This window comes from Eptatretus burgeri, chromosome 5 (genome assembly GCF_056783735.1).
Source record: "Eptatretus burgeri isolate ZD-2024b chromosome 5, Ebu_testis_v1, whole genome shotgun sequence".
Classification (NCBI taxonomy): Eukaryota; Metazoa; Chordata; class Myxini; order Myxiniformes; family Myxinidae; genus Eptatretus; species Eptatretus burgeri.
The window spans coordinates 92,971,990-92,997,087 of NC_140965.1; the positions used below are offsets into that span (position 1 = coordinate 92,971,990).

General features: G+C 43.9%; 1 long non-coding RNA gene across 1 annotated transcript in view; it reads right to left on the minus strand.

Annotated features, from left to right (window-relative positions):
• Window positions 1-25,098, minus strand: part of LOC147026967 (uncharacterized) — a 166,325-nt gene that overhangs the window by 81,826 nt on the left and 59,401 nt on the right. The window lies entirely within an intron of this gene.

Here is a 25,098-nt window from a genome sequence, read left to right on the forward strand (position 1 = left end):
GGGCTGCGTAACTATCTAAACAAACTCACTCATACGGACGACTTAAATAAAATTGCCGGCGCTAAGACAAACATGCCGGGGGCGCACTCATATTTACAGTACATCTTAACCTTAACTTACAAATTTTACACTAAACCATGGCCCAGGATCATTGAACTCTGCAAAAAGAAAGCAGTTAGCAGGGAGCCAGGCTGCCCGCATGCAGTCTCTGGCTCAAACAATGCAGGTGACAGGGAACGTGGCTGGCTGCTCACACGCAGTCCAAGGCCTTCCCTTTTGAACTGAACGCAGTGAACCACAACGGTGCATGGGCCGCACCACGCAGTCTCCGTGCCAGCTCAAGTGGCACACGCAATGAGCACAACGAATGGATGCATGAACGGTTTGAACTGAATGCAGTGAACCACAACGGTGCATGGGCTGCACAACGCAGTCTCCGTGCCAGCTCAAGTGGCACACGCAATGAGCACAACGAATGGATGGATGAATGGTTTGAACTGAACGCAGTGAACCACAACGGTGCATGGGCCGCACCACGCAGTCTCCGTGCCAGCTCAAGTGGCACACGCAATGAGCACAACGAATGGATGCATGAACGGTTTGAACTGAATGCAGTGAACCACAACGGTGCATGGGCTGCACAACGCAGTCTCCGTGCCAGCTCAAGTGGCACACGCAATGAGCACAACGAATGAATGGATGAATGGATGGACGCAAAACACGGTGCACAGGCTGTCACTGCAGGCCCGTGTTGTAGCTGCCAACAGGGCAGTTCTCGCAGCTTGCAAACTGTTGCTTTCTGATCCTGGCGCACATGGAAACGAACAGGGGGGGCAAAGCAAAAATTGAACGGGGCGGTGAACATGGGCAGTGGGCATGGCATGGCAAAGGTAGCAGGCAAACACAGCCCGCAGAAGAAGGCCGCTGCAGGCAAACACAGCCCGCAGAAGAAGGCCGCTGCAGGCAAACACAGCCGGCAGATGAACTGGCCGGCACAGGCCTTGAAGCAAAACACGGCCAGCTGATGGCACAGGCCTTGCAGCAAAACAACAGCTGCCGATGAAGTTGGCCGGCCTCTGCCTTGAAGCAAAACACGGCCAGCCGATGAAGTTGGCCAGCCTTTGCCGTTCAATGGAGGTTGGTGGAGGGAGTGCGGTGGTGCTGGCCACTTGGAAGGCGGGCTCGGACCTACCTACCTGTCTCCCTCCCACCTATCGCCTTTGCCTGTCACTGTTCATACCCACTCCCTTAATTTGTCAAACCCCAATTTAGCCCCAACTTAATTTTTTTTTGTTGTTTTTATTTTTACTCCCCCACTATAAATCGTCCCCTAACCCCCTTTATCGTCCTTGTTCGGCTAACCTATCCTGTCACCTAGCCTACTCCCAACCCCTACGTTCCCTTCCCGGAGGGGAACAAGGGAGAGCTAGCGTCCTGTGTCGAGGCCCAACGAAGCCTCAGAATGGCCTCCCCAGAGTTCGGCGATCTATAACCCAAAGTGGGTCCAGCGGCCCACAACGACAGCGAGGGGATGGATGGTGCGGAGGGGTACATCTCCTAATCTACCCTAACCATTTAACAGTTAAACTACCCCGGGGCTTTCAACAAGCGCCTCTCGCTTAAACTATTGGTTCTAACAACCCAGATTCCCGTCGCCTGTGTTGGTGTCCTCACAATTTCGGGCCTCGCCCCCCAATTTTCTCTCCGTGCCCTCACACGGTCTCCTGGCTGGGACACGTGGCTCCCTTTGGCAGGCACGACCCTCTGCCGATTCTCCCGCTATGGCACCCCGGGCACTACACTGCCTCCGAGCCTACCAGCTCCCTAACACCGGGGAGTGCCCCCATGGCACCTCCCTGAAATGCACACGTGGCAGGCCGGCCTCCCGGGCCCCTTTCCGAGGGTCACCCATGCCCACAACACTGCCCTCGCGGCTAATGGCGCCCGGGCCCCCGCACCAAGCAGGCGCACCCGTGCCCACTACTCTATCCCGGCCCCCCATGGGCCCATGGCCTACCGCGGCCGACTAGCCTGGTGCCCGGGGTACCCACTCAGCGATACTCACCTTTCGCAGCCACGCTCCCAAGCCCGTCAACAGGGCTCCTGCACCCCTCCAAATGGGTCTCGAGCCTACTTTCCCACCAACAACAAAACGACCTCCATTTTTCAATTTGACTAACCCAGCTAACTCACTCTACACTGACCCCGGGGTCCCTTGGGCGGGAGTCACTCCTCCCCCCAATCACTCATCGCACCATGCATTCCCCATTCACTCCACACACAGACCCGCTGGCCTCACTCACTCACCAAGTACTCACCTCACAACTCTCCAACTCTTCAACACACACACCGCTGAACTCTGCCATCCTTCTAACTACATCCCCTAACTAACTCGTGCTCCCACGTCGTCCCTTAAACTAAAGCACGTTCCTTTTAACACTACGTAGCTAAACTACGTCCCCTCTACACATTCACAAGTCTGTCACGGTCTCCAAATCAATCATTTTATTTCCCAACCTAAAGCTCACTAAATCCCTCTAACTAATCCATTCCACGGACTCCATGAGGACTTACCCCTGCCCCATGAAGTCGGTCTAACTAAGCTAACCCTTCCCCCTAACTAGTTTCCATCCTGTGCCCAGGGCAAGGGGGTCTTCCACCCCTTGCCCAGGAATCCTGTGTACCCGAAAGTGAGGCTTGTTCTTTTTTTTTTTTCTTTACATGCGCAGCGCCAGCGCGGCAACTCAGAGCTCGCGCACTTTGCACCTGCCCGTGACGTCATGCAGCTGCACGTGTTCCTCGTCCCTCCTTGGACGGGACCATCCGGCAGAGATACCCCTCCTGCCGGATTCCAACCCCACGTGCAGCCATGACGTCACCGTGAGCATAAAAAAAAAACAAGCCCCACGTCTCGAGGGGTTCCCCACGCGAACACATGTGCTTTGCCCGTTGGAGCTTAACACACACGATCGCGTGGAGAACCCGTCCGGTCCAAATCCATTTACCTGCCTAAACTTTGTCCGTCCGCGGGATCGGCAAATCCACCGCGTGCGTTTCCGGACCGGGACTTCACTCTCGCAAGCGAGCACGTGGTGGTCTCGTGCGTTGCACAGCACGAACCGCGTGCTCACTGCTGGGTGAACCCGGCACGGTCCCCGAAACAACTACAGCCGCTACTCGGCTTTCTCTCCTCTGTCGCCGTCTCCATTCCACACACGCATACCTGCGTGTTACGACGCACACAGTCCACTCCATCACATTCACACCGGGAGACGCGGCTGCGTGCTCCCGCATGCCAACCGACATCTCCCTCTCATACCGCTCTCTCACACACACGGTCTCCCTTACACACAGCGACCTTGCACACGGCCGTTCACTCACGCACGGTGCCTCACCCGCACTCCGTGCCTCATCCTCACACGCGGGGGCACTCACCCGCGGTACCTCACTCATACACACGGCGACACTCACACACGCGGTCTCTTCCACACACGGTGCCTCACCCACACACGCGGGGGCACTAACCCGCGGTGCCTCACTCACACTCCGTGCCTCATCCACACACGGCGTGCTGGGAAGCACGTACTCCGGCACCATCGCCACCACACCACTCACACGTGGTGCCTCACTCATACTGGCCGTTTTACTCACACACACGGCCTCACTCACACACGGTGCCCCATCCACACCCGGCGTGCTGGGAAGCACGTACCCTGGCACCATCGCCACCACACCACTCACACACGGGGTCGCTTCCACACACGGGGACGCACTCACACCTTGCACCACACACACAGGGACAACCACACTGGGGATTCGTGTCCCCACAAGGGTCTCCGGGGCCTCTATACCCCCCAAGCTCTCCGTGCACAGCACTCGTCCCCTCAACCTCGCAAAGCACGACCGAACTCACCTGGTCGTGACTCGCCTCAAGGGGGCATACTCCCTCCCCTCGTTCCTGGAAGAGGCCATCCAGGTGCTCGCACTGGGTCCCTACACAGTCCGCCAGCTCACCCCCATTGTCCTCCACTACCTCCGTGTGTGTGTGCGCGTCACTTACCCCGTCTTCATCGTGTTTATTGGTCTCTGCTTCTTTCTGGCGTCTTTCCCTTATCTTTATGTAGGTCAACCTTGCTTTCTCTTTAAGTCGCTCCCGTCCTTCCCTGTTTTTCACTCCTTGCTCTTTCACGATCTCCGCGTACCTCATCCTTGCTCTCCGTATTAATTGTTCTTTTCTCTCCCTCGCAATTACTTTCACCTCGTCTCTTGTCTCCCGAATTACTTTTTCCTTACCCGCCTCCACCGCGGGCCTGTCAGCCGTTGCACCCCCTTCCAGCTCGTTTGTTCCGACACGTGGAGTCGCCATTTTAAGTTCCCTGCTCACGGCCTTCATGCCCGCCTGCAGGCATCGGCCCATGTTCTGCGTCTCACCCCGTAGCTCTTTCATCTCTTCCCTCATTTGCTGTGTATTCGCATCCATCGTCGTTTTCACTTCATTTGTATTTGTATCCATCTTTTCGATCATTTCCGCATTCATCTTTGCCAGCATGGTGAATAGCTGGGCCATGTCGGGTGCGCTTGGGTGAGCCGTTTCGGCAGGGGTTGGGGAAGGGTCTTGGTGGAGAGGGGGGGGGAGGTGTCATACACCGCGGCCGCTGCCGCACCCACCTCGGGCCCTGGGTTCAGTTGGGCGAGTCCGTGTTCCTGCACAATCAACATTTCCTGCTCGGGGATTCCATCCTGGACCATGGATTCTACATTACTACACATATACATTTCTAATACCCCCGGCTCCCGCTCGCCTTGAGACGCCATCTTGCTTCTCGTGAAGGGTTAATTTAACTCGCTCGTAATTTGGAGGGAATCGGGGGTCGCTTCTCTCACCCCTGGACCGATTCCCGTGAATTTAGCCGGAGACAGGAGAGCCCGTTTTCCTGTTCTCCGATACCAGTGCCGCGAGGAGGGCGATGAATTTGTATCGCACGACCTGACACCAGTGTTGCGGTATTCGCGCCCGCCGGCGTGCGACGGCCACGTAACTCGAATCGCGGCACGTCGCCCACCGGACGGACAATCCAGTCGTGACCCTCTCGGACTAACGCCGGGAACCAGTCACGGGTGGACCTTTCGGTCTCACCGCGATCGAGCCAATCAGCCCCCGCGTGGGATAGGGTTGCTCGCCAAATTCGACCTACCTAAGTACCCACGCGGAGGGTAGACCGGGCGATCGCACCTCGCCGCAGGTCGACTTCGGACACGGGCCACTTAAGCGACCCGTTCCGTACTATCAGAATAACTGAGCGGTGTTATCGTCGACCTCGACGGTTCGATTAATTATCGGGCGTATTCAGCCCACTACCAACCCTTTACGTGAAGCAAGATGGGGATTCAATGGAGGAAAAAACGAAGCGAAGCGGGAGAACAGTTCAATAATAAAGCACATTTATTCGCGGCATACGGGAAACACACATATTCAATTCCACCAAAAGCACACAAAAAAAAGAAAACACAATTCAATTTACACAAAAAGCAAATGTAAAAGTGAAAACACAGTGCAGAGCTAATACCGACTACCGAGCACACGGCAACACTTATACAATTCTACCTCACAGACGGCGCCGACAACACATACCCAAAACCAAGGAAAAGAATACCCTCAAGGATGAGGCGGGCCTGAGGCCGAGACCGGGTCGCGCCTTCCCGTCTGGTGATGAGACGCGGAGCGGCGATGGCTCCTCACTCCGCGGGCCTCGCGGACAGTGCCTGGCAGGGGGTGGGAAAGGGGCCCCCTTGGTCGCACTATCTCAGCGCGGGGGGAAACAGGAGGGGGTTGCTGATGCTCGGGGTATAGAGGATCTTTATTATCCCTGGTGTGCGTCTCCACCTCGGCCAGGTCGCGCTGTCGGCCTCCCTCGGGTGCAGCTCCCTGCACGACGCGAGCACCCCCTCGTCTGGTGTCGCCGCCTTTCCACAGCTCGTCCCCTCCGTTCCGACTCCAACGCACACGACGAGCAGCTCCACCGCCCGCGAAGTCTTGACCCTCTGCTTCCGACTCTCCTACTCTCCGCCTCTGGACTCTCCGACTCTGGACTCTTCTTTGGACTCTCCTCTTCGACTCTCTTCAGCTTCTCCAGCTACTGCAGGCTTCGGGCTCCAGACTTCCACACGGCTCTGACTGACGAACACGGTCCTTTTATCCCCCCGTAGCTTCGCCTTTGACCCCCTCCCTTTGACCTTTCACCTCGCTCCCCATTGGCCCGAGAAAAAGTGGGCGTGAAGGCTTTTTGATCCACAAATTTGCATATATCGATCGTTCTGGAGGCGGGGCCAAATCGCCCCTCGCTCACCGATTGGACGGCAAAAAGTGGGCGTGTGTCGTTTTTGATCAGTTTTTGAAGCACAAAATCCGTGATTTTGTACACGCTGTTCGACGTGCGCCCTGCACGAGTCCAACACCGGTACCCACAGCGGGGCAAGAACGGTGGCGATGCTACGGTTGCGAGGTGTGACGTGAAGGTCGTGGCGGTTGTGGTGAAGCGGCGTTGTGGTTGGTGGTTGATGTTGTGGTTGTGGTGGTAATCATGGCGGTTGGTCCAAAATAAAGATAGTAAAAGAAAAACGGCTATCCTGAAGAGTCGCAGCTCGCATAAATGACATGTATTCCCACTAGACAACGGGTTCGGGCCTAACTACACATGTACTTACCGAGATACCTCACCTAAGGGACCTGAATGGTGGTTTGCGAATCTGGTAACCACAACAATATATATACATAGATATATATATATATATATATATATATATATATATACATAGATATATATATATATATATATATATATATATATATACATAGATATATATATATATATATATATATATATATATATATATATACATAGATATATATATATATATATATATATATATATATATATATATATATATATATATATATATATACATAGATATACATATATATATATATATATATATATATATATATATATATATATATATATATATATATATATATATATATATATATATATATATATATATATATATATATATATATATATATATATATATATATATATATATATATATATATATATATATATATATATATATATATATATATATATATATATATATATATATATATATATATATACATATATATACATATATATATATATATATATATATATATATATATATATATATATATATATATATATATATATATATATATATATATATATATATATATATACATATATATATATATATATATATATATATATATATATATATATATATATATATATATATATATATATATATATATACATATATATATATATACATATATATATATATACATATATATATATATATATATATATATATATATATATATATATATATATATATATATATATATATATATATATATATATATATATATATATATATATATATATATACATATATATATATATATATATATACATATATATATATATATATATATATATATATATATACATATATATATATATATATATATATATATATATATATACATATATATACATATATATATATATATATATATATATATATATATATATATATATATATATATATATATATATATATATATATATATATATATATATATATATATATATATATATATATATATACATATATATATATATATATATATATACATATATATATATATATATATATATATATATATATATATATATACATATATATATATATATATATATATATATATATATATATATATATATATATATATATATATATATATATATATATATATATATATATATATATATATATACATATATATATATATATATATATATATATATATATATATATATATATATATATATATATATATATATATATATATATATATATATATATATATATATATATATATATATATATATATATATATATATATATATATATATATATATATATATATATATATATATATATATATATATATATATATATATATATATATATATACATATATATACATAGATATACATATATATATATATATATATATATATATATATATATATCCATATTGTCCACTCTTTGCGTTCTCCCTTACCCATCATCGTTACCTGTATCCCTTGTTTGTCTATCTCAGACTACTTTCTCCCTCCACCCTGCTGTTGTTTTTTCCCTTTTCTCATAATGTTCCCTTCATTATGTTGCGTCCTGATTTGTTCTGTCATCGCTCTTCCACAAGCCAACACCATGTATGAAAAAATTAATATATGTATTTTAGAAACAATGCCCCGACATTTACGGATTCAACATTCAGGGCATTTCTTCAGAACATATCCCCCGCGAATAGTGGGGTGCGATAGTATATAGATTTCAAGTAAATCAGTTGAAAATTGCCGATTTATGCGACCTTGACCCAATGACCTTTTGACCTATTGACCGCAAAAACAATAGGCTCCTTGCTTGTGACTACCTCTACCACATGATTAAGTTTTATGAAGATCAGAGTAAAATTGTGACCTGCAGGCGATTGACATACATACAGACAGAGAGCATAACAGATCAGAACAAATATACTTGCAAATCTTTCATTTTACAAGAAATAAACGGACACTTCTAGAAATGATGTACTACACCCTTATCAGATTTGTATATGTGCAGGACGACATTTGCAAGGAAAGGTGCCTGGTCCAAACTCATGGATAACCCCACTGTCTGCTGGAGCCTGGAGATATCCTGTTGCCAAATGTAAAGTAGCCATTGCTCAAGAGAAATCAAATACTTTGAAGTTTTTTTTTTTGAAAAACTACATAAAAATGGACTTTCCTTTGCAGACCAGTGTGCTGTTTTTAGTTGACTGCAATGTACACTTTACTATCTCCGGTAATTGTTTTATCTGTCCAATGTGGTCACGAGATTGTCATGTGGAATGTACATGTATAATGTGTAAAAATCACAAGTTGATCGACATTTGATGTTTTGGATGTTATCGATTACAGGTTTGGAGTTAAAGCCCCTGTCACACCTTGACGATTTAGCCAGCGTATGGCAACGTATAAAAATTGATCTAAAACGCTGGCGTACGCTGAACTATTTATGTTTTTTTTCAGTTTTGGGCATATATTAATGAGTTGGACGTATGCATAACGTATTAATAACGTACACAGAACGTTTCGATAACTTATAGATAACTTGTATTAACGAATGTTTAGCGTGTTGTTGGCGTTCACAACTTATGCCCAACGATAGTCTAACTTATGCGTAGCGCGGCAGAGTATCGCCGACGATCACGCGGCGTAGCCTATTAAAAGGCTGCCGCTCGACGATTCAAATCATAACCACACTAGACATCGAAGTGTCAACATCACCGTCATGCCGAAGAAAAAAGAAAAAAAAAACATGGAGTCTGGAACACTGACGGTTTCCTCCTGTGAAGCCCATTTTTATACACCAAATCCCCTAAACGCTGCCAATACGCCATTATACGGTAGCTTTAAGTGAGAAACACGTTCAGTTGGTTCTGTGGTCGTCCGGAAGACGTCAAATACGTCTACATACGTCAATATGCGTTGGAGATACGTTACACATGGGTTCAAAGCACGTTACTCATAGGGTCGAAATAAGTTTCGGGTACGCTAAACATTACCTCAACGTATTTCGACTTATGAGTAACTTCCAAGTAACATGTGTCGACGTGTGTCAATGATCTCATAACGTGCCTACAACTTATGGCCAGCGTATGCGGAACGTGTGAGTCATACGCTGGCATACGTTTAAAGATTTTGAGATGCACAAAATTTGTCGATGAGCTCGGCGTACTACGACGTATGCCAGCATGCTTCATCGTGCTCTTAACGTACACAAAACTTACCCATAACGTATTCGACGTGTGCCAGCGTATTCGCCAAGTTTTTCATACGTCGGCATACACTGGCTAAAACGTCAAGGTGTGACAGCCCCTTTACGATGATGCAGAATGTTGTTAATATGGTAATCCCTCACTGCAAGGAAGGGTTTAGTTCTGCAAATTCCTTTTGTAAGGTGAACTTCCATGAATCTAAACCAATTTTGCCATATACTCCCATGATATAAGTGTATATAGGTTTCTATGGAACAGAATCTTAACGCTAGGATGTAAGGAAATGAAAGACCAAGAAGGAACCAGAATAAGTAAACAGCAGAGATGGAGTCATCATAAGGAACCTGGATAGGATTCGGGTTTCAGCCGCTACTCCACAACCCTCAAACCCATCCTGTTGCAACTATGATGAAAAATTTCATTAAAATCTCTATTTCTTCTGAAGCAAGTATAATGACATGATGAAAATTAACAGCTCGGGGGGCCTCATTAGTAGCAATTGCTGTCTGCGCTGTCGTTGATGATTCGCCAATAAGGGATGAAACCAGTCCAGCAGCTGAGGGGGTGTGTAGCATTGAGATTCTAATGTGTGTACGATGTGTGAATGTCTTTATAGCTGTAGAGGAACTCTGGGAAGGGTTTGAAACAGTAAAAGTGCTAACCTTGTATAGGCCTTCTTGAGTTGCTTTATGCAGCTCCTTCAGCTAGAGTGCGGGGGGGGGGGGGTCAATTATTTATATAATCCGAGCCACCTGGGTTTAGTTGATTAGGTGAGAGCTGATTGGCTATTCCCTCCATTCACAGGTGAGAGATGTAGATGGGTCTTTGTTTATTTTATATACATATCTTCTTCTTCTTTCGGCAAGCTCCCGTTAGGGGTCGCCACAGCGGATCAACCGTCTCCATTTCACTCTATCCTCCACATCTTCCATTGACACTCCAACCACCCGCATGTCCGCCATCACCGTATCCATGAACCTCTTCTTTGGCCTTCCTCTTCTCCTCCTGCCTGGCGGCTCCATCTTCAACATCCTTCTCCCGATATGCTCCGCTTCCCTCCTGTGCACATGTCCAAACCATCTAAATCTCGCCTCTCTCACTTTGTCTCCAAACCGTCCTTCCTGCGCTGTCCCTCTAATATACTCATTTCTTGTCCTATCCATCCTCGTCACTCCCAACGAGAATCGCAGCATCTTTAACTCTGCCACCTCCAGCTCCGCTTCCTGTCTTTTTGTTAGTGCCACCGCCTCCAAACCATACAACATAGCTGGTCTCACTACCGTCTTATATACTTTCCCCTTAACTCTTGCAGCTACCCTTCTGTCACAAATCACTCCTGCAACTCTTCTCCACCCACTCCATCCTGCCTGCACTCTCTTTTTCACTACTCTCCCACACTCTCCATTACTTTGGACAGTTGATCCCAAGTATTTAAACCCATCCACCTTCCCCACCTCAACTCCTTGCAACTGCACCATACCACCACCCTTCCTCTCATTTACGCACATGTACTCCGTCTTACTCCGACTGACTATCATTCCCCTTCTCTCCAGTGCGTACCTCCACCTCGTGAGGCTCGCCTCAGCCTGCTCCCTACTCTCCGTACAGATCATGATGTCATCCGCGAATATTATAGTCCATGGAGACTCCAGTCTGATCTCGTCCGTCAACCTGTCCATCACAATTGCAAACAGGAAAGGGCTCAGAGTCGATCCTTGGTGCAATCCCACTTTTACCTTAAACCGGTCCGTCATTCCTACCGCACACCTCACCGCTGTCACACTGTCCTCATACTGATCCTGCACGATCCTCACATACTTCTCCACCACTCCCGACTTCCTCATACAATGCCACAACTCCTCTCTTTGCACCCTATCATAAGCTTTCTCTAAATCCACAAACACACAATGTAACTCCTTCTGGCCTTCCCTATACTTCTCCATCAACATTCTCAAAGCAAACATCGCATCAGTGGTGCTCCATCCTGGCATAAACCCATATTGCTGCTCACAGATCGTCACCTCTCCTCTCAACCTAGCTTCCACTACTCTTTCCCACACCTTCATGGTGTGGCTTAACAACTTTATCCCTCTGTAATTTCCACAGCTCTGCACATCACCCTTATTCTTGAAAATCGGAACCAGTACACTTAATCTCCACTCCTCCGGCATCCTCTCACTTTCCAAGACTTTATTAAACAATCTGGTTAACAACCCCACTGCCATCTCTCCGAAGCACTTCCATGCCTCCACTGGTATACCATCTGGGCCAACCACCTTTCCACTTTTCATCTTCTTCATAGCAGTCCTCACTTCATCCTTACTGATCCACCCCACTTCCTGATTCACTATCTCCACCTCTTCCAACCTTCTCTCTCTCTCTCATTTTCTTCATTCATCAGCTCCTCAAAGTACTCCATCCACCTTCTCAACACACTCTCCTTGCTCGTCAGCACATTCCCATTTGCGTCCTTTATCACCCTAACCTGCAGCACATCCTTCCCAGCTCGGTCCCTCTGTCTTGCCAATCGGTATAAATCTTTTTACCCTTCTTTTGTATCCAACTTCTCATACAGCTCGTCATATGCCTTTTCCTTGGCCTTTGCCACCTCTCTTTTTGCCTTTCGCCGCCACTCCTTGTACTCCTGCCAATTTTCTTCATCTCTCTGACTATCCCACTTCTTTTTCGCCAACCCCTTCTTGCTTATACTTTCCTGTACTTCCTCATTCCACCACCAAGTCTCCTCATCTTCCTTCCTCTGTCCAGATGTCACACCAAGTACCTTCCTAGCTATCTCCCTCACAACTTCTGCTGTCATTCCCCTATCATCCCACCCATCTTTACCACCATCCAATGCCTGTCTCACCTCCTCCCTAAATTTCACACAAGTCTTCCTCCTTCAGCTTCCACCATCTGGTCCTTGGTTCAGCCCTCACTCTCTTCCTCAACCTCACCTCTAAAGTCATCCTACAGACCACCAATCGATGCTGTCGAGCTACACTCTCCCCTGCCAACACCTTACAGTCACTAATCTCTTTCGGTTGCATTTCCTGCTTCAGATGTAATCCACCTGTGTGCACTTTCCTCCACTCTTGTATGTCACCCTGTGTTCCTCCTTCTTCTTGAAATACGTATTTACCACTGCCATTTCCGTTCTTCTTGCAAAATCTACCACCATTTGCCCTTCCACATTTCTCATGTTGAGACCGTACCTACCCATCACCTCCTCATCCTCTTTATTCCCTTCCCCAACATGCCCATTGAAATCTGCTACAATCACCACTCTTTCATCCTTCGATACACTCTCCATCACTTCATCTAACTCACTCCAGAAATCTTTATATTCCATCTCACACCCCATATGTGGGGCATATGCACTGATGACATTCATCATCACCCCTCCAATTTCCAACTTCACACTCATCACTCGGTCAGACACTCACCTCACCTCCAATACCCTCTTGACATAATCTTCCTTCAGGATTACCCCGACACCATTTCTCCTCCCATCCACACCATGGTAGAACAGTTTGAAACCACCTCCAATGCTCCTAGCCTTACTCCCCATCCACTTGGTCTCTTGTACACACTGTATGTCCACCTTTCTTCTCTCCATAATATCAGCCAACTGTCGCCTTTTGCCAGTCATCGTCCCAACATTCAGAGTTCCAACTCTCACCTGCACACTTCTACCCTTCCCCCTCTCCCACTGCCTCCGGATTCGCCTTCCCCGTCTCCTTCTCCTCCTTCGCCCAGCAGTAGCACAATTTCCACTGGTACCCTGCTGACCACCGGTACCGGTGGCGGTCGTTGGTAACCCGGGCCTCGACCGATCCGGTATGGAAATTCGTTCTGTTGTCCGCATAATGATTTGGCATTGGCTTTTACGCCGGATGCCCTTCCTGACGCAACCCTGGTCGCCTCTTACGACACACAGGGATATGGTACACCTATTCTAACCGGGGCATACACCGGGCCCAGTACAACTGGTACTTATTTCGCCGACCTCGGAAGGATGGCAGGCTGAGTCAACCCCCTGGTGTTTTCGACTTGGTATATATATATATATATATATATATATATATATATATATATATATATATATATATATATATATATATATGTATACATATATATGTATATATATATATATATATATATGTATATATATGTATATATATGTCTTCTTCTTCTTCTTTCGGCTGCTCCCGTTAGGGGTTGCCACAGCGGATCATCCGTATGATCCGCATAGTGATTTCGCACATGTTTTACGCCGGATGCCCTTCCTGACGCAACCCTGGTCGCCTCTTACGACACACAGGGATATGGTACACCTATTTTTAACCGGGGTATACACCGGCCCAGTATACTGGTACTCATTTTGCCGACCTCGGAAGGATGACAGGCTGAGTCAACCCCCTGGTGTATTAATTCAGTGGCTCAACAGGGCTTGAACTCAGGACCTTTTGTATCCCAAACCGCTGCCCTAACCACTGCGCCAACACACCAGATATATGTATATATATGTATATATATATATATATATGTATATATATATATGTATATATATATATATGTATATATATATATATATATATATGTATATATATATATATATATATATATATGTATATATATATATATATGTATATATATATGTATATATATATATATATATATATGTATATATATATGTATATATATATATGTATATATATATATAAATTCAGTGTCCCAACGGGGCTTGAACTCAGGACCTTTTGGGTCCCAAGCCACTGCCCTAACCACTGTGCCAACACCAGGCAATTGTGTGTGTATATATATATATATATATATATATATATATATATATATATATATATATATATATATATATATATATATATATATATATATATATATATATATATATATAGTACTTAGTGAAAACACATTTTGCAGCAATGACTGCTATGAGTGTTTTGGGGAGGTCTCGAGCAGCTTTGTACAGTCATCATCATCATCATGTATACCCCGGTTAAAATAGGTGTACCATATCCCTGTGTTGCCAGAGGTGACCAGGGTTGCGTCAGGAAGGGCATCCGGCGTAAAACATGTGCCAAATCACTATGCGGATCATACGGATGATCCGCTGTGGCGACCCCGAACGGGAGCAACCGAAAGAAGATGATGATGATGATGATGATGATGATGATGATGATGATGATGATATATATATACATATATATATATATATATATATATATATATATATATATATATATATAAATTCAGTGTCCCAACGGGGCTTGAACTCAGGACCTTTTGGGTCCCAAGCCACTGCCCTAACCACTATATATATATATATATATATATATATATATATATATATATATATATATATATATATATATATATATATATATATATATATATATATATATATATATTAGAAAGAAATTGGATGGGAAAGGAGCAAAAAAACAAAAGATGTTGGGAAGAACTCAGACAGATAGATTTCAGCAGGTACTCCCCAAGCTCAAACACAGCAACATGTCCAAGCTACCAGAGGTCTGTCAGTTGCCATAACAAATCCACTAAATAAGACAACAAGCCTCATTGCACTACTCCGTACATTATTTTTAACTCTTAACTATTACTGCACTACTGTGTATGTGTATGTGTACTACAATGGAGATCAAATACGATAATCCAAACATTCAGCAGGCCCTCATTGTTTTCCATAACGTCACTTCTATGCCACGATAACTTTTTAGCACTTAGAGGTGTTCGGGCTTGGGTTAGGTTAGCTGTTAGGGTTGGGAGTGAAATCCCAGCCGAGGAAGTTCCCTCCATGAGCGAATGGAAGGGGATGAGAGGGGAATGGGGGGTGGGGGGTGAGTAGGGGTGGTGAGGGTGCTCTACATAAACCATCCATACATCATTTTATAGCGAGGACATTATATGCATCCGATGATAACATATAAGAGTGTGTAAAAATAAAAATTTAAAACTATTTACTTTACGTGGATTTTATTATTTATTCACAATAATTATGGAGAATCAATCGTACTTCAAAAAAAATCTCCAATTTAAACCCAAGTGGTGACATAATTTGTTCAACCATGAGTTACGAGAGCCTAACATTAGATCAAATGTCAAAAATCCATGCAGTAATACGAATACAGTACATATGTACATCTCACCTCCAAAGGTTTACTTACAGTACTAACTTGTTGGACAATAATGACCCAAGGACACCTATAATAAGCAAGTTGACTCATTGTGCATGATATACTTTTGCCCTCAGGTCGTGTGGTCATTGCGTGCAAAACTTGTGAAGAGAGAGAAAAAAGTTTTTGAGACTCAAATTTCCGTCGTAGTGAATTTTACTTTACATTATATGAATTTTAGTTACGACTTCTTCATTTCCATTGTAGTAATTTCCGTAAGGTGAATTTCCATAATGCGGGGGATTTTCCTGTACCAGAATCAAACCTCGCTTTTCTATGGTGGTTTTGGAAGGATTTGTAAATTAGTTTCGTCGTCCCTGTAATTCCCCCTGACAATTGTTTCAACACTGCATTCGCTACCTGTGATGATGAACCTCATCTTACAAGGATTCGTGTGCATTTTAGGAATGCAGTTAATGAATCCAGTCGTGTGTGTTAATAATGCGACTGTCATAAATTAGCAGGTGGCAATGTCTACAAAGAACTAACTAACCCCCATTCTGGAACTCACGTATATTATTTTCCTCAACCCCGACAAGGATTGCAGTTTGTGCAACGACCGGTGGCAGCATACTGATGGATTTTCAAATGTATTAAACTGAGCATTTATTTCTTAAAAATTGCCAAATCAAATATTTACCAACTCATATTTTTGGCTTAATCACTTGCGAGCAATGCTTGCATTAATTAGTAAGTTGCTGAACCTAAAATGAATACATGATATATGGACATCCCAAATGTCATTAGTTACACTTTACCAAAGTCGATTAAAGTCTGACATGTGAACTACCCTATCAAACAAAAGAGGGCACTTTCCAGTTGTAAGAATGGCTCACATGTGTGGATGATTTGAAAAGCTGCAAATATCATCAACAGACGTATAATTACAGACAGTAGGCATCAAAAATATGCCCGGCATCCAAAAACAGGTCAGCAGATGTCCAGTTGCTCATTTTCAGAGCATCATGTCTCAGCGGAAGAGATTTGGGGAGATCCGATAAAGAATGATAATTGGCTTTAAGAGAAAGGGCACCTCTATCGGTGTTATTTCAATTGTGCAAGCCATCCCAAAAAAGAATGTCATAATGAGGTAGAAGACTACAGGAAACTTTAATCCTGCCCATCAATCTGGCAGACCATCAAAAATCACCTCTTTTTTGCCATCATGGCAACATGATGTGATGAAAAAGTTTGGAGTGTGGGACATCAGGCAAGCACCAGCAGGGTTCGTTGAGCCACCACATTCTCCAGAATGCCACAAAAGACCAGCTGCACACAGACCTTTTAAGAGTGTGGTAAATGTATGCAATCCTGTGGAACAGTGTAAACCACGGATATTCCAGTGCCTTGGAATGTTAAAAACAGGTTTTCTGGAGCCAGGAGTCAAAGTACACATTCTTTAAGCCTGCGAGGACAGGACCTGTGAAATGTGTTGGAATGCCATATACAAGCTTGACGCCAACAACTAGAAAATCTGAAAGAATGAGGAGACAGATGCGAAAGAATGCTGGAGAATCCCAGTATGAAATTATCAAAAATTGTGGGCAGATGTTGGAGGAAGGATCAGGGCTCAGGATTAGGCTACAGGAATCCCTGATGAGATAAAGGAAATTGCTGTACACTGAAGCTCGTTATGCATTGTCAATTAAATCATGTATGTTCCATAGTCTCTGATAGGTGAACGTATACTGGTGATCTACTCTCTGGTAAAAATGAGGAAGCAGTCCATAGAGTAATATTCTCAATGTAACCTGAACAAACAATATTCTATTTAATTACTCATCATTGAAAAAACAAATATCGGTATCATGCATTGTCCAATTGATATCTGATATTATGGAATAGTACAAGGAATTTGCCTGGGAATAGTACAAGGAATATTATGGAATACTATTATGGAATAGTACAAGGAATAGGAAAATGACAGACAATGTCGTTTCTCTCTTTATCTCCATTGCACCCCTTTTCGACGTCCTTCTGCAGTGGGTAACCATTACTAGGAGGTTGGTGGCAGGATTTGTGTTATGGCCACCAAAAAAACGCTTCACTTTGTAAAAAACACACTAAGTGGTGTGTAGTGGGGTGGTGCTGAGGTGTCGTCCACCATACAGTGGGCCACCCATCCATTGGGAACATACTCAATACAGAGCATCAGTGCTGACAAAGCAGTCTCCAGGGCTATTGGGCACAATCCTGGAGGGGTCACCACTCCAACACAAGTGTATGTATGTATATGTATATATATATATATATATATATATATATATATATATATATATATATATATATATATATATATATATATATATATATATATATGTGTACATGCTTTGTTTTGGTTGACTAAAATGTAAACATATGAAAGACATTATCATCAACTGAACCATTGCTGGCTCAAAGGCTCTCATCTCTGGCAAGAAATCAACTGTGAGTTAGCAGATGCATCTTTAGAATTGACTTGAGACTTGCTGTAGTTTGGTTTGTTTTCCATTACTCATTGTGTAAAGTGCTCTTCACATTTGTTTATTATAAGCGCTTGGGGAATGGAATTAAACTGGAAAAGTAAAGAGAATGCTCTCTCAAGTGAGTGAAAGCAAATGTGGATTTTGAGACGTAACTGTGATGGGAAAAGCAGCTTGATGGAGTACTGCTCTCCCTCTGGGCTGGAGCCCCTGCCTCACATCCTGCTCAGCTTGATGCTGTGGGAACCAAAGCCTTCAAGATCATTAGAATCTTGAGCGATGAAGCCGAGTCTATGGGCCCATTACTTCATCATTGCAGACAGGTCGGCGACCTATTTGTCTTCTACGCTTCCTTTCTGATGTTGTACCTTCTGCTCTTTCCGTGCTTTGCCTCCCCCCGCCCCCCCCCCCAGATTTTTTCAGGGTGCACCCACACCACCATCAACCCTCTTCTGGAGAAACTTCCTAAATCCAGAATCACTGCTCACCTATATTCATTCGTTTCTCTTTTTTTGCCTGTGGAACTAACTTCCACATACTCTTCAATCGCATTCCCCCCTCAAAGACTTCAAGACAGCTGTTCACCACCATCTCAGATCACCCCTCCCTCCCACTCCCCCCCAATCCAAAACAATGGTCTTTTCTACCTCTGTTACACCCGCCCCCCCCCCCCCAAGCTCACCTCCTTCCAAATTTCCAGTTCATCCTTCCTGAGTGTTTGCACTTGTATCCACCTTGTCCATCCCCTGCATCTTCCCCTACCCCTCATTTTACCCGTATCCCCTTGCTTGTCCGTCTCAGTATATTTTGTCCCGCAGCCATGCTTTTGGTCTTTCCTCCCCTCTTTTTCTGCTAGTCCTGTTGTACTGTTGCATCTTGATCCGTTCTGTTGTTCTTGCTCTTCCACGAGCCTTGAATTTGTATCTAAAATAAAAAAAAGATAGTGCCTCTAAGCTTGGACCTACGAATGGAGGTGGTGGTGGTGGTGGTGGTGGTGATGGTGGAGGACTCTTGACAGAGCATTAAGGGTTCTCATGACAAGACGTAACTGTTTCTGTGGCTAAGAATCAATCTTGCACTGGTTGCCACTCCTTTGTAGGGTGTGGAAATTTCTGGAATCAAATGCACACCAGCGAGGGCATTGCAACAAGGCTTTACCCACTCAACCACCGAGCTGCTTCGCTGACAAATGAATAATTAATTAAAGTGGGTGTTATGGCACATCGCAGTAGTTTCTGCCATTTTTCTGTTATCCCTGAAAATGCAAGTCCTTTCTTGTGGTGGTCGTGAATTTTTATTTTACTCTGTGATCGGAATTAGATATTTGACAGCATCGTATGATATTTCGTGTGAGATGCTCAAACACTTATCTCATGACACAGCCGAATGCTATATTTCTGTCATAATCTAAGGGTACACTGCATCAGTAGCACATCTCTGCCTCAGGGATGATGGAAGCAGCAGAAAAAAAACTTGCACAATGAATCCCGATCCAACATAATTTCCATTGTTATGGAAGAGCCGTCACAGGGGAGTCGTCACAGGGTTGAAATTGTCAAATCAAACTCATGTGAGCGTCGCAGCGTCCCCAACCCAATGCCATTCTAAAATCATCAAACGATGCACTCCTCATTTGGCAGGATGAGGGGAAAATTAAGGCGAAGGTGAATCCAGGGTGAAGAACTTCTTCCTCAATTATTTGTGCACCATCGCTCATGAGGTTTGGATGCAATCGCTGAAACAAAAATGAAAACAAAAACTGAAAGTGAAAGTGGCTTCAAGATGAAATAGAGTGACATTTTTTTTCCAATAAGGATGAAAGCACACACACCTTGGATATTTGGTGAGTTTAAATGTCCTCTACCAGCTCATTGCAGGCCAGTGGCCTACTTCAAATCGTATTGAGGAGTGTTTTGTACATTGACCACACTTGGCAAGTGTGCATGAGCAAAAGTGAGAAAGTGCCAAATCAAACCCATACCAGCCAGTGGAAAAAGAAATGGGTCTTCATCTACTCAAACAAACTGCCATCATTAAATCAATAGGTTATAATGTCCTGAGATGTATTTTCAAAGCCCAAATGAAGTTTACGTACATCATGGTGTGCTGGGGCCTGAGGTCCTGCCCAGATTCCAAAATTGAGTCTGTTGGAAGTCTGTCTGGATCTTCACTAAAATACTCTTCCCTGATAACCAGAACCTCTTTGCATGGTCTTTTACGACATTGAGAGTTTTGCCAGGCCTGCCAGATCAGATCTGTCACATGCAACAGGTATCATGTAAAACCTGTACAAACCCGTTCATGGTCGAGTGTCGGTGACTAAACCAGTCCCCCCCCCAAACCTGGTCCTCCTGGTGAGGAGGGTGGGTGTATGATAAGGACACCCAGCAGGACTAAAAACAAAACCTGTCAAAGGGCAGAGGAGCTCCTCGTGAGCCAACGCCATCCATATTTGGTGCCCAACTGCATGCGCGCTTCACTCCGCAAAACACATGAAGTGATGTGCGGCAGGGTGGTGCTGAGGTGTCGTACACCAGGCGGCAGTCTCCTCGGTTTAACCTGATGCGGCCCCTTCGGGTGGGTGCCTGGAATGTCCTGGAATGCGCATGCTCCCTTTGTATGTATGTACGTATGTATGCCTGTTTGAGAGTTTTGCTGAGAAAATAGTTCACTGCCTGTAACTGCAGAGCTCCTTTAATTGCATTATGTAAATGACGAGAGCCGTCCTTCAGGGGCAGTGCTCACCTTCTATAATTTTGATAGCAGTACCAGCACTAGTTTCTGCCATTTTCCTGTGGCAACCCCAAAATGAAAGAGCTCGAGTGGCAACAACAAGAGAGCTCGAGTGGCAACAACAAAAGAGGTCGAAACTATTCGTATTCATTTGTTTTATTGGTGGAGTTCAGTTCAGATGTTCTTATTACCTCCACCACTGAAGATGGATGGAGGTTATGTTTTCACCTTTGTCTGTTTGTATCTGTCTGTCTGTCTGTTACTTGCAAAATCAAAGATTTTTCAAGTATATTAGTCAGTCGATTTTGTTATTTGTCTGTCTGTTTATCGCCTACAGGTCACAATTCGAAACCGATCGTCATGAAACTTTACCAAGTCGGAGATGTCGTCTCAACTGAGAAGCCTATTGATTTTGAGGTCAAAGGTCATCTTGAGGTCACATTTCTAAAATCGTCATTTTTCATCCGATTGACTTGAAAATTAAATAGCAATTGCGTATTACGTTATTGAATTGGGAAACCAACTATTTTTATGAACAAAAGGTCAAAGGTCACTTCAAGGTCAAACTTCTAAAATCAATTTCAATCTGAAAAATAATCAATTTTCATCCGACTGACCTGAGCTTTGATTAAGATTGTCAATTTTAATCTTAATGACATGGACAATTTGATGTATCCATGGCAACCTTTGGAGAGGGGGGTCGGATTTTGCAAGTACCATGTTCTGCTCGACGTCTTTTTCTTGTTTGTTGGTTTGTAAACAGGATATCTCAAAGTTGTGGTCGGATTTGGATGAAACCTGGTATGAGTTTTGTGTGTGACAAGGAAGAATTGATTCAATTTTGGTGAAGATCTGGATTTGGATACTAGAATTTTTAAAGTGATTCTTCACCATTGAGAGATTGGGACAAAAACGATATATAGCAAGATATCTCAAAAAGTTGTGGACGGATTCGGATGAAAGTTGGTGGATGAGTTGGCGAAGTGACAAGAACAAACCGATTAAATTTTAGTGCAGGTCCAGATCCAGCCTATCAGTGGGATACAAAACGGAAACTAATCAGCCTGGTGGAGGTATGCGCTCTACTGAGTGTCGTTGTAGTTCAAAATAGTTTTACTTCTCGAGGTCTTTTGGGGTTTCCACTGACCTTCTGCAACCAGAAGATGAATTTTGTTTAATGTTTCCTGTTTTTTAATTTTTTTAAATACCCTGTTGATAATGTTTTTAATAATTCCTGTTGAAGCAATTATAACTGGTCATGCCTCCATTATCTCAGAATCACAACTTAGATGTTTCTGTCTGCGTGTTGTTATTTTTGGTGTCTGCGCTGCGTTCCAAAAAATGCGCTATTTGGTAACAAACTTCAATTACTAATGCACCTTTTCTTTCTTGTTATAATCTTTAGTTTTATGGTGATATTTTTATTTTTGGGCTGACAGGATGGCCTAGAAGTACACACAATCGCCTTTAAGCCACCCAGCATGGGTTCAAATCCCGACCATGCTATAAAACTACCATCCTGATGTTTCACAGGCAGAGTGATTCATCAATTTGTGTTCCATCCCTCGGATGGACGTTAAACTGGGTTTCACGTTTGCTGGTATTAATTGGTGGACGCCAAAGCTGTCCTTTACTAAGAGCAGGTGAGCTCTTGTCGGCACCCTGGCCAAGTTCTGAATTCCCACCCTAACTACTGCTGGGAGAGGGATGGCAAATCGCCCAGCATGACTATTGGTCAAGAAACTGCTTTAGCAGAACCAGCACTCCATCACAGAGTAGGATACATCTGGTCATTTCTATTTTGATAGGGTTCGTATTGTTCTGGCTTCTTTGCTGCACTGCTCACATTGTAAGGGATTTCCTTGATTTTTTTATTCTTGGTTCTTGGGATTGAAAAGTTGTTTGGGGGTCTTCTCTGATGGTGCAGAGGTAATGAGCTTACCTTTGATCTGTGCAGTCTGGGTTCGATTCCTGACCTGATTATAAACGGTCGAATTGATGCCTTAAGGGCATGGAATTGCAGCACAAAGTGCATCGTCTCTTGGAAAGGTGTGAAGCCGGGTGTCCCATCTGCTCGGGCTACTTGGTGAACGCAAGATGTCCCATGGCATCCTTCACGAAGAGGAGGCGAGTTATCACCGGCACCATGATCAAATTACAAATTCTTGCTGACTTCAGTCAAAGGTCAGGCCTTTTCAGCCAGTTCCTGATAAACTTGGTCCCAAACCTCTACCTGGCTGACCCCTCAGGAAAGTGGGAATGATTTCGGCCATTAATGTCGTACTCGTAGTCGTGAGTGCTGAAATGTTTTTCAGATATGTCAATAAATGACTTTTTCTTCTGAGGAGAAATGAAGCCAAATGTCCCTGGATGCTGGCTAGCTCACTGATATAAGTTTCCACAGTACCTTAACAGAAAATAGTATGCCATTTTGTGCCCATACCCAAGCAAACCTGCAAATCCGTGTCCTGATATACAGGGCCACTGCACCATTTGAATAGCCATGCCTCCCGAAAGACCGCATACCTCCACCAGGCACATTCCTCAGCAGAGCACACACTTCCACGAGGTACATACCTCAGTCGAGCACATCCCTCCACCAGGCACATACCTCAGTCGAGCACATCCCTCCACTGAGCACATACCTCAGTAGGGCACACACTTCCACCAGGCATATACCTTGGTAGGGCACACACCTCCACCAGTCACATACCTTGGGAGGGCACACACCTCCACCAGTCACATACCTTGGGAGGCACATACCTCAGAAGAGCACATACCTTCACCAGGCATAACCACAGCTAGGTGCTGTGAATAAATGACTTTTTCACATCGCCTCTGTGTGTGCATTTGTTGGAGCCATTGGGTCTGGATATTTCTGCCATTTTCCAAAATGTATTCCCACAGATGACCTACATCTTGGGAATGTATTGTTTTGGGGAAAATCTACTTAATAGTGTGCAAGCAAAAAGAGGAGGAAAGCATGATGGGGGTAGGAAAGGGGGTTATCATAGGGAGGGAATGGAAAGAACGTTGGGAAAAGAGGAAAGGAAGGGCTCAAAGGCAGGGAATATGGGAATGAACATATATGGGGAAGACATGGTGGAGGCCCATACTCCATGGCAGATCATTAGGGTGCTCAGGACAAGTGAACATTTCTGTAGCTATGAAGCAACCCTGAACAGGTTACCACTCTAGTGTTGAAGAGTGCTCACAACATGGAAATTGAACCCACAACTGGAAAGGATGATTCATAAAGAACTTTTAGCCACTCTGCTACTGAACTATTCAGGAGAGGAGGGTTGAAGATAAACAACCAATTAGATTCATACATTTTTGCATAGGTAATTAGATCTCAGTGGTTATTCATTTTCCACATTTTGGTTGTCCGTTTACTTTTAGTAGTTAGCCGGGTGACAAGTTATAACAAACATATTGGGGGCCAACTCCCAGCTGAGTTTCAAGGAATTATGAACTGGTGTTGTTTTCAGGCTTTTTACTCTCCAGGACTCAAATGGGGGTGTATCTATACTAATAAATGTCATTGTGTCATTTTGTCATTGTGTCATTGTGTCTGTCTGTCTGTCAGTGTGTCTCCTCCATAACTCCAACACCATAAAACCTAGCAGCCTGAAACTTTGCATGCCAACTCAGAGAACTCCAAGGAATTGCCGAAGTGAAAATTGGGTGTTTGTGTTAATTAAAACACCCCTTTTGAAGATAAATAACGGCCTTATTTAATTACATCATGCCTGGT